Below are 12,747 nucleotides of genomic sequence, written 5' to 3' on the forward strand. Positions count from 1 at the left end.
ACCGTTGATAACACGAAATGTGTTAGTTCTTCAGTCCAGGAATTATGGATTCTGTTCAATACCGTATTAAATTTTAAGGCTTGTATCGTTTTCCTTTTTTAAAGCTTACAAGGAAACAGTACTATCGGTCACAGGCTTAGAGCTTAACCATATACACCATAGTGTAGTCCTGTCGATCCAGAACTTCACTACACTGCTCGTATAGGTGGAACTTTTTTGAGAAAACTTAACTTGAAATTTGTATGGGCATTTGGCCTAATAGAGGCGCATGGTACATTCTGAATATCAGGAACGTTTAAGTAACACTCTTAAATACCTTTGGACACTTTACTTTTTGTTCTTACAAAGTATAAAAATTACCTTCTTGCCGACCGGTAAGTAGTTACCCATCTAGTTCTTCTAGTTCTTACGTTAGCACGACTACGTAATTGAAGTTTAAGTAACAGTTCAAAAAGAAAATGATATGGTTAGAAAAAGGATGATTTGATTACGCAACAAGCATTTCTAAAATCCTTTTTTTGTTCACCTGGAAGTGTTATTAAACTTTTCTCATACTGATAATACGTTAATTGCGGTTCAAGTTATTCGTTTACGATACAGGACAGTATTTTTTCTCTATTTAACTAAATACGGTGGCATAATTGAGACAAACGTTCAGAGATGTTTACAATAGTTTTGCTGCTGGATAACCGAAAAAAGCATTCGTCTTTACTTTTTCTTTGTTACGTATCATGTTGAATAAAACAGCAATTGGAAATTTGCAAATATACTCCAGCAAATCTGGTTTGATGGGCAGCGAAATTGCCAAGCAATGGATGAAGGAGGTGGCTAGGTGTTGGGATCAACATTCCGATACATTATTGAATGGTCAACAAGATGGAGCGCTCAACAGAAATAGGAGAACGACTGAAGATGATGGACAAGCTATGGATCCACTAACTTTGGACGAGGTTATAAAAGCAGCGAAATAGCTGAAAAATGGCAAAGCAGTTGGAAAGGATGACATCCCTACTGAATGGAAAGTCGGGAACGAACTTTTGAAAGAACGGGTGCAATCCATCAGGTTATACTAAAAAAAGGAGAAGGAAATTCCTACGGACTGGGTAGAAGGTCTCATGTTCCCTATTTACAAAAAAGGCCTTTGACTCGAATGCAGCAATCACCGAGGCATTACTTTCCTCAATTCTGCATACAAAATTCTCTCCCGTATCCTGTTTCTCAGAACAGACTGATGCCGTTGCAGGAAACCTTTGTTGGCGAATACCTGTGCGGTATTCGAGAGGAACGTTCCAAGACGGACCAAATGTTCACCTTGCGACAAATCCTCGATAAATTCCGGGAATTCAACTTGCAGACTCACCATTTGTTTATAGACTTTAAGGCGGCGTACGGTTCAGTTAAACGCGATGAGCTGTGGCAAATTATGCTCGAACATGGTTTTCCAACAAAACTGATAAGGCTGAAACGTTCTTTTGTTAATGGTTCCAATCAAGCATTAGGATAACGGGTGAAATATCGGACGCGTTTGTGGTTTGAATTAAGATGACGGGCTATCGAATTTGCTTTTCAACATTGTATTGGAACGTGCTATTCGAAGGGCAGGCGAGATCTTCACGAAATCTCATATGATCCTAGCGTTTGCGGGCGACATCGGTATCATCGGTGTTAACCGCAGAACTGTGGAAACAGCGAATACGCGTCTTAAATCATGAATCGCATGAATCATGAAATCTACCAAGTAAACCAAGATGCGAATATTGTGAAGCGACTAAACCGCGGCAGGCTAAAATGGGCTAGTCACGTAGTAAGGATGTTGGATGAGAGACCAGCGAAAACAGACCGCGTACCCGTTGGATGAGCGCTGTTTACGTAGCTGCTAGAGCAGCAGGAAATGTGGAGACGGCTCCTGAATTCGGCATGGATTCGATAAGTGGATTGTCGCCAAAAAAGTCAAGTAAGTAAAGGATGAAGGAGGTGTTATTGGACATAGTTGAAAATGACAGAGTTTTAAAAATTAATTCGTGGTCCGGTTATAAGTAAATGATGGAGTAGCCGCAAATCGCTCAGAAAAAATCATTTTACTTCCGCCTGACTCAACCTCGGTTCGGTAAACGGCAGTTATATATATTAATCGGCCATTTAAGGATTTCATACGAAACGTATGTAATTAAATTCAATGGCATCACAATCTTGACAAAGCGGAGCAATGTATTGGCAATTCTAGACATGCTTTGGAACCAAGGCTTGAAAGTTTTTATGGTATCATGGTATTCATGGTATCGGAACGTCTTCATTGATGAATATCCATATGAATTTAATACACCAGCGCAATTTTGTCTTGATTTTTCAAGATACGCAACATGCAAAAAACAATCTTGCACGAATTTTTGCTTTTTCACTTACATTTGTAGTTTCAATTCAGAACACCAAACATGCTTAACGGAATTAACGAGGAGAAAAGTTTACTAACACTTTCAGGTGAACGAAAAAGGGATTTTAGAAAAGCTTGTTGCATAATCTAATTATTATTCTTTTTAAACAATATCATTTTCCTTATGATCTATTACTTAAACGTTTAGGATATTCACAATGTACCATGCGCCTCCATTAAGTCAAATGCCCATACAAATTTCAAGTTTAGTTTTCTCAAAAAAGTTCCATAGACTACACCTATACGAGCAGTGCAGCGAAGTTCTGGATCGACAGGACTACACAATGGTGTACCGTGGACCCTCGTTCGTTTGACCGTTTTTAATCTGAACACTTTTTAATTTGAACCCCGTTGGTTTGCACGACGCGCAAATTAAAAATGGTTCAAATGTCATTTCCAGTATGACATCATTTACTTATGCAGACAATGCACATAAACACGATTTGTTTGAACTGATCTAGCGTGTTTAATCTGTTTCACATTGCGTTTTCCCATCGATTATGGTAGAAATCCGATCGGAGAATGAAATATTCGCTCCTTGCAACTGCCATCTGAATCAAACCACCAAAACAATAACGAAGAGCAGGGCAGCCAGTTCACGCAAGCTCCAGCACATTTAGGGTTGCAAGTTGTTCAAATTAAAAACTAACCCCGATAGTTTGCATGAGCAATCGTTCAAACGAACGGGGGTCCACTGTATATGGTTAAGCTCTAAGCCTGTAACCAATAGTGATGTTTCCTTGTTGGTAGCTAGGTTTTATCTTTGTTATACCATAACAAAGGTTTAGAAATTGGGCGAAAAACACGAAAATGATCCGAGGCCCGGAGGGCCGAGTCACATATACCAATCGATAAGGTTCGACGAATTGAGCAATGTGTGTGTGTCCGGAACCGCTTAACTGATTTCAACAATTTTAGTATCAAATAAAAGCTATGTCGCCTGGATGGCGCCTCCGAGTTGACGTGATTAATTCGACGAACTGTAGGCGTCATATGCTGCTGGTTTTGTTGGTCTCTGACATTTAAAACTCGGAAGAGTTGTTCAAAATGTTCAGTCCATCGCTTAAGCTGTTCTGTACGGTCAGTCAATAGCTGACCAGCTCTGTCCTTTAGCGGCATCTTTATATTCATCCTGGCACCACTAAGGCGACGAGAAATATCGTACAACAAACGGATATCACTATTGGCGGAGGTGGTTGTTCGACAAGGGAGTTAGTCCAGGCTTTCTTATCTCGCCTACAAGCACGTTTAACAGCCCTCTCCAGCTCGGAGTACCGTTTACGGGCAGTTGTCTTAGCCGATCTGGTTCGCGCTCGCTCAATGCCGGCTTTCGCCTCTCTCCGCTCATCGATCTTCCTCCAAGTTTCAGCCGAGATCCACTCCCTCCTCCGCTGCGCGCTTTGCCAAGGGTTTTTTCATTGGTCGTTATGAAGGCGTTCTTGATGCCGGTCCATTGCTCTTTGACGGTTCCACCAGGTGGTAACTCCGAGGCTCGGGATTCAAGTTGTTGGACAAAGGCCCTTTCCACCTCAGGATTCTCCAATCGGCGGACGTCGTAGCGGCACCCAACTTTTTCCTCCTGTCGTTGGACACGTGCGATTCCGCTGGATTGCTGTAAGGTTTCTAACTCGTGTTCTGAATCTGGCAACGATGATTCATTCGTTTATCGGTTCCCACTTCATCAGTGCCGCATACACCCCTGGGGTCAGTAGGAATCCAACTGCTCTTTCTCGAGTAGCATTTTCACCTCGTATGTCAGAGTAGAGCAAGACTTGCCCGGATGATGTCTTGTGTTCGCCAGTACCCGACCAACGAACCTCGCTCAGCCCCCAGGATTTCAAACTTCAGGCGGCCAGTTTCCCTTGCAAGTTGAGCCAGCTTGCCCTGCTGGGCAAGGGTCAGTATATTCCATGTTCCGATTCGTGTCCGTGTTTTTATGCTAAAGGTCGTTGCCAATAATCCAGAGAGAATTCTTCTTCCATTTACATTAACGTTTTGTTTTCTGGCCCAGTAGGCTGTTAACCTAAGGTCTTTATCCCTCTGAAGGGGCTGCCATCTTAAGGTGGGTGGGAGCCACTGTGCCCCCTCCCTGTTAGCGCACGACAACTGAAGTTGCGTACCCGTGCCGGCACCACGTAGAGGTAGTGAGAAGAGTTGGTGAACAGAGGTTAGGGAGTGCACATGTTCACCCTTTGCAGGCCAATTTTCACTTCGCTTTGCAAAAAAAGCTTCATAACTTGAAGTTAGACTACGGAATGTTAGATGGCTTTTTGGTGTAAATGAATGAACTCGCTCAACCGGAAATTGGGAGCTGTTAGTTCGAGCCACATATTCGCTTAGTCCAGTGCCCAGGCATAGGCAAACAGATCGCCCATGAATGACGTGGGCCGCAATAATCTCTGGCCGTTCCTGTGCATAACAAAATGTAAAGTATGCGACAACATAGTCATTTTTTAGTCCACCATCTTTCAAATCAGTCCACGGGCCGCAGTTTAGCCATCACTGGCTTTGTCTATATTTTTATTCCATTGTCAAGAATTTTGAGGTTCGTCTTGTTTGTTATTTTACACATTTACTCTATTTACCCTAGCTTCTCGGCACTTGTAAATCAGTATCGATCTGGTCGAGCCAACTAACACGTTAGGCCGCTCTACATCCCGGTGCCGGTATGGCTCTTGAAGAAAACAGATTCCGCCGGATGATAGTTCAGTATTAATCAACCGCCGGACGTTCTATGGGTTGCCTTGAAGGTTTTGTTCAATGTTGTGCACATGGTACATATAGAATGTTTTGATCAGGGTTTTATATTCCCGACTAGTCAATATGAACTGGTAACGATTGCGTGTACTTCTTGTTAAGTGATAGGCACGCAAGCACGCATTTTTCTGACGTTTGAGAAGGTAGGAAGTAAACAGATTAATATTGTCCGCGAACAGGGCATTCTTTGGATTAAAACTTGTGCTCTACAATACGCTTCTATTTCCGGTTGTGCTCCCCATGCATAAAGCTTGGACACTGAAAAGGATCATCAATCAACTTACTTACGATCAACTCCAGACCCTAAGTCGAAGAATTGCAAAAATCACAAATATACAAAAATACTAATATTGTCAAATTGATAAGGCAGGCTTTAGCTGGTTTGGCATACAGCGAGGATTTCATATTTTGCAGACGGATCACTGACACACTGATCGTTGTCTTGGTACCTACTCGTTGGATGTATGCTGTTGACGCGAATGCTAGAAGAGTGGGTGCTAGCGGTGATTGTTAATTAATTTTTTTATTGGTTAACATTTGACATGAAAACCAGCGGGGATTATTATTCTAGTTCTGAGTTTCCTTGAAGTTCCACAACTACAAATATAAGTTGCGCTCCTTTGGTCACGCCTTTCAGCACACGAGGAAACGAAGACGTTGTGCTAGTCCGTTAATTAACGGGTCGATAGCTTGGAGACTAGTAAACAGTTGTGAACAGAATTAAAAAAAATCAATTATAACTTTTAAGACTGCAAGCTGCAGGCTTGCCTTCAACCGAACAGCCACTGTGGATATTTCCCGAAGACTTCTGTGAACCGTAGAAAATAAAATCAACGAATATGTTCGCAATAAACTACCATTGTCATTGTTCACTTACGAACAAATGACTTCTCCACTGCAGTATCGCACAGTAGATGTAGGAAATCCTGCCCAAGGAGCACTTTAACGGTCTTGTTTTACATCTTTCTTTTTTTCCGCTAATGGGCCTGATAATCTTTTGCGCTCGAGTCCAACCCCGGGAAGAAGAGCATGCAGACTATAAATTTCACGGAACTTGGCCATCGAAGGTCATGCTCGTTTCATTACACGCGCTGCTGCATCGGCAAAACTTCACACCTGATGGGATCGAGAAACGCAATTTGCCCGTCCACCCCATTTGCCGCGGTCAGTTGAAGGAGGAAGCGGACGGATTTAATTCATGTCCGTAAGTCGTGTGACATACGTGTGTCGGGCAAATGTTTTGCCTGCTGTCGCTTGTATAGGCCCATTTTTTCTAACCCATACAGAGATTATCCCTGTTTACATGTTGGTTGAGTGTGATTAAGCTTGTAAAACTAGTTGTTTTTACAGCCAGTTTCCAGACACTTCAGTTTGCTGTAAAAAGTGACTGACGTTGAGAACTCATTACAAAAATTGTTAATCAATTGCAGTGCAAATTAAGTAAAACACGCTGGATAATTGACAAAAAACGCAAAGCGAATGAATAGCATTTCGGCGAATCATTGATCAACAAGTGCCACGGGATGTTTTCGTGTACGTAAATCTGCTCTGACCGATCGGCCGGGATCGTAAGTGCGTCATCGGCTAGGGTGGCTCTGGCGTAATCCTTTCGTAACTTGGGCTAAAATTTCAGATTAAATCCCGAGAATCACCCTAGGACGCAGTCTTGCACAAGATCAACAGCCCTCTCGACATAACTGGCGTCTTTCGCGTGGCCCTAATTGTTAATTTTTTACCACCCAGTCCTGCCGCCTCACCGAAAGACGCTTCTCAGCAGAACAACGGCGTTAGCGAAGTCACAAAAAATCAAAGAATTCTTCGAAGCATTCAACCGAGAACCTCTCCAATACTTGAGTTGAGACTGGGCGGAGAGGTTTCTTGTACACACATTTACCATATCCTGCCAATCGACACTGGCGAAGTATATTTGCCAGCTATTAGCGTTTTTTAACCGACTGGAAACAACACGCAAAAGAAAGCTCGTTCGGTTCTATTCCCTTGGCCATAAAACGAACAATTTTTTGGTGATCGTGAAACGGATCGTTTGACCGTGCGCTCATCGATATTGACGGTCAGGGTGAACAGACGCAACGATAAGTTTCTTTGACTGTAGAAACTCTTCTGACCAGGCTGGAGAGCCTATCGAGTGCAATTGCTTCGAGACTGAGATAGAGCAGCAGCAGTAAGTAACCGATGATGGTTTGTGCCACCTTGGTGATTTTGGCGGGGCCTTGAAGAAAATGTTGATCGAAACGCTAACGAGATAGTTCATTTAGTTCAGAATTTTCAACATTCTGTTCTTGCTTTGTGTCATATTTCCCCTTTCTTCAAATACTTTCGGCTTGGTCTTGATGAATTCAGGTGTTTTTAAAATTCAAAGGTCTTTTGAACAATTCTGTGACAAAATTGTGGCTATGCAGAAGAAAAGAATAGAGCTTAAAAAAATCAATAACAAATTAAAAATATGCGAAATTTTTGTGATAATACTAAAACACGCAAACACGCGTGTAAAAACAAAAAAAAAAACAGAAACAGCGATCTGAAAATGGCTGAAAAAACTTTTCAAAAAGGTCGTGTCAAAAATAGAGGAAGACATAAAAAGATAACACATCTTCTACTAAACAGATAAAATGTAATTAAAATGTTAATTTGGAGAACGTTTGACTATCTTGCAGAGAACTGGAAATTGACAGAAAAAGTAAAAGAAGCTGATCTCAAAACTCGTTCGAGCTCGGTTAAGCATATTTATTTAAAAATAAAATTGAAGGTGTTTAAAGATATTCGAATTTTTCATTTTAAATTGCAAAATTAGATAATATCGACGTAATCAAAGTGATAACGCGTTTTCACGCTTCGGCTTATAATTCAGTGAATTCCTAATAGATTTTCAAACTATTCGCACCAATAGATCGAAAAATCGAATTGGAAAATATAGAAAACTATCGATTCTCAATTCACTCCATTCAAAAATGGAAAATAACTCTTACTCGGTAGTTAGACAGCAGTTTGTTCAACTCTTCGTCGAGGTATAAATTCTCGCTTCGTGATTGGTTGGAATAATTTACAATTATTTTCGAATGAGTTTTGATACAATTCACAAGTGATAGCTATTAAAACCAAGTTAATACAAAATTGAACACTATTGACCCCAACAAATGCGCAGGAAAACGCATTAGAACTAAACCCAATGTTTTGATGTAATAATAATTGTTGGCAATAAACTTTATTGGGATCAGCGGAGAACAATAACCTTTTATATCTTCATATAAGCAGTATTAGTATTAGCAGTTTTAGTGACATCTTTTGCATCTTCATATAAGAATTTGTTCATCCTTAAAAGAACGGATTTCGGTAATTGATGAAACTTAGGAAACTTGGAACTTAGGGCTTTTCACTAGGTTTTCTTTAGCAAATCCATCCATCACCAATGCTACAGTAATCCGTAGCGTAATTTTTCTTGGGCAGCAAAAGGTGAACGGCTCACTGGTAACTTTGTTCTTTTGTTCAGACTGATATTTAAATGCTCCATTTTCTTCAACGTAGATGATGGAATGACGGACCACGAAAAATAGGCGGAACCGATTCTTGTCGCTTGCTCTGGTGCATAACACGAGGTAAGCCATCCAACAGCATTATTCAAACGCTGACTGATCTACTGCCAACATCTTAGTGGCATGTCTGGACACGACAAACGAGAAAGCATCAAGGGCAAGCGAAAGTCACGCTCGAGTCGTGCACGTCTGCAGTTCCCGGACAGTCGTATTCATCGGCTGCTGAGGAAAGGAAACTATTAAAGCTAGAGCTGGCTGCCGTGATGGAATAATTAACTGCGGAAGTGCTGCTCACGACAACAAAAAGACTAGAATTATCCCACGTCGTTTGCAGTTGGCCACTTGGACTGGTATTTCATCGTGACTCATGACTATACACGAACGGCTTCGTCGATCGCATAGCTGCTGTGGCTTTTCGGTTGGTTCGTTGCAACAAGCCGTGCCTGGTTTGCGGTTATCGGTAGTCCAATTTACCGAAAAGAAAATTACGTTAAGTGCGTTAGTGCAAGTTTATTGCAAGCTGGAGTTATGATAATCACACAATCGGTGCTTTTAAGGACCACACAACAATTGAAGAGCTTATTAAATTTTCTTGTCCAGTTAATACGATAATAACACAGGCAACGAGGGAAAAGTGGTATTTTTCGCCGTTGCGGACGACCAACAAATGGCGGGAATAAGTTTTCTGGTCACGGACGACATTTTCTACCACTTCCAAAACGTCTGCAGCTTGTAAATCAGTGTTCTTCTTTTGCAAGCCGCAGAAAAGTTTTGCGTAAAATTTTCAGCGTTTTGAAAACTTGCGCGTACCGTGTACCGATTACCAGAGGAAAAGAACTATTCAACGCAGAAACAGACCATGAAAATTGATTTACTGTTTGGTTTAGTGTGACTGATTCGTTTTAATCAAATAGATTGAACGTATACAATGTTCTTACTTTGATAAACGCTACGTACAACGCATGTAGCTCACTCCACTTTTCGGTAAAATTACGCCGTCGAAAAACAATAGCATGTACTTTTTTTGTTAGATTATAGTCACTTTAACAGCTTATATCATTCGTGACTTCCGCGGGGTTGGGATTTGAACCCGGGTCCTCGGCGTGAGAGGCATGAATGCTAACCACTACGCCGGGACTGACCCCTATTATGTACTTGTAAACTGCTCTTCTAATAAATAAAAAAGTCTAGCTATTAGGCAGCCAACGACAAACTTTTCAATTGAATAGTTTGATTTAAACGATTTTTATTTAACAAGTTAAAGCATATCAAAATGCGTGTTGGATATCAACAGAACCCACCCCACGCTTCATCCCTGGCTACTATCCGAAAGCAAGCAGTCCACTAAATTTCTACTATCCGAAAGCAAGCAGTACACGGTTCCGGCAGCTGCAGCAGATAAACATATCCGATTAATATCATCGTCATCATCGTATTGGCATCGACCGAAGCCACTGTGGATAAGTGGTGGTGAGCCGTTATCAGCGCAGGTCTATCGGTGGCGTATCGATCAATCGATAACTACTGATAGCAGCCAAGAGAGCCGTGGAGATCCTCTCAGGATAAAAAATCATCGCATTCTTCATTTACCCGCCAGTGACCTACATTGGGATCAGTACCACTGGCAGTTTCATTTCGATTACCGATCAAAGCGGTCGCCAGGAGTCCGCAGGAAAATTTATACTTACAAGCTAATTTATACCTAAAGCTAATTAAAATCCTACAAGCTAATTAAAATACCTAAGTTTAATAAATAATAGTTAAAATTTCTTAATAATTAAAATACATTACTATATCAAGTCAATTACTTAAATAAACGGCGTTTTTTGCGTTAATAGTGGTATTAGTTACAAGTGGCGTACATAATTTATTATTCACCGCGGCACAGCGGCTATCGATCCGAACAGAATCGGATCAGACACTACCGTCGGTCGTGGCGTCGACCATCCATTGGCAGGAACCGCCAAATTATTGATACAGTCCACTTTCCATCTTTCGGTCTCACTGCGTGTTGGTCAGGACCTGGAACCAACATAGTGGTCCTTCGAACCGGATCAAAAGGATTGATCCGGCCCATCAAAGGTGACGCCACCAACCGCCATTGCACGGGGTGCAATTCTATAGACGCATTATTTACAGGACGCCATTCTGTGGACTAATTGTTCTATTGGGAAACAAAGGTTGTTCCGCCATCACTAAAGTTACCCACGCTTATCATCCACCATCGCAATCGAGCTGGACATTGGCGCCGAGGGATTTTTCTCAAGTAAGTTGATCCACTACTATATGTCCAGCCGAAGCGGGCAATTTATGCAATACTGACACGCCTTTTCGAACATCATTGCATCGACATCGTGTGACATCGAGCTACACTATTGGAACCAAACACCTAGGACATCGGTGAATGCTAAAGGGATCCTTGCCGTTGATCGGAACGAAACTCAGGATTACCAATTAACGATTGCCGTTTACTACTGTGAACATATTTCTTCGATCCGTTCCTAATTAGGAACTACTATCTCAGATCACGTTACGAGAGGAGGAAGCGCCGTTAAAGGTTTTCCAGGTTAGTGACCAGTGACTGGTATATGTTAGCCGAAGCTAGGCTCAGATTCTTCACTATTTTAATAAATTATCCTCCTCGAACGTGCACCTGTATTTCATCATCAACGTTAATCACCCACTGAGGCTACTAGTGGGGTACAAATTTCTACGAGCGATATTTTCGCTGATTTTCGAACAATTTTGTGGCATTGGTGCATCTGGTTGTTTCTCAAGGTGAGATTCAACAGTAAACGGCCAGAAGTGGCCCGGATTACAAGTGATACTACAGTCTTGCTCCCGTACCTCGATTTCCCGTTTTCATTCAAATACTGAGAGTACTTCGTGTCAGCATTATTATATGCTGTGGACTGCCGGCCAATTTTTCTATTGTTTGGAGTGCAGCTAATTTTTCTGTCAGGTAAAATACACATTAGTATATGCCTGGCGAAGCTAGGATTGGTCCGCGGAATACTACACACATTACTCTCTTCGTCTATAATAAACGTTTACCATGGCGCCTGCTGCCGCATCATCTACTAAGAAGACACCGTCACTGAAGGTGTTGACAACACGCTTGAAGGGCATTCAAACATCCTTTGGTGATATAGTGGAATTTGTAGACCATTTCCCAGAGCGAAGTACAACGTCGGAGGTTGAAATACGTCTACAAAAACTCGACGAACTGTGGGAAAGGTTCGGAGAAACCCTCGTCGACGTCAAGGCACACGATGATTTACCATCCGATAGCGAGGCTGCCTATGATAAGGAGAGACGAGAGTTTAGTAATTCCTACTATCGTGCCAAGGCGTTTCTTCTGGAATGGGTAAAGCAACAACAACCCTCTCCGACGTTGGAACAATCCATCCGCGGGGGTGATATTTCGATGCAAGGTTCGCTCGATCATGTTCGCCTTCCGCAAATAAAGCTGCAGTCGTTTGACGGGAACATCGATGAGTGGCTAAGTTTTCGTGATCTTTTCACATCTCTCATCCATTTCAAGGCAGAACTCCCGGATGTCGAAAAGTTTCACTACCTCAAGGGCTGCCTTCAGGGTGAGCCAAAGAGTTTAATCGACCCGCTGCAAATAACGCGAGCAAACTACACAATCGCATGGAATACGTTGCTCAAAAGGTATGACAACCGCAAGCAATTGAAAAAGCGACAGGTTCAGTCGTTGTTCCAGTTGCCAACCGTTTTAAAGGAATCCGCCAATGAACTTCATTCTCTACTGGAGAGCTTCGAGAGAGTCGTGCAGACTCTGGATCAGATAGTGCAGCCGGGTGATTATAAGGATCTTCTTCTTACGAATTTCCTCACAATGCGATTGGATCCGTCAACTCGCAGAAGTTGGGAAGAGTTTTCGTCTACACAAGAAACTGATACGGTTAAGGAGTTATTGGAATTTCTCCATTGACGGATCCAAGTTCTGGAATGCTTACCATCAAGGGCGATGGAAGCAAGGGT

Source organism: Sabethes cyaneus, chromosome 1 (genome assembly GCF_943734655.1).
Source record: "Sabethes cyaneus chromosome 1, idSabCyanKW18_F2, whole genome shotgun sequence".
NCBI classification, from domain to species: domain Eukaryota; kingdom Metazoa; phylum Arthropoda; class Insecta; order Diptera; family Culicidae; genus Sabethes; species Sabethes cyaneus.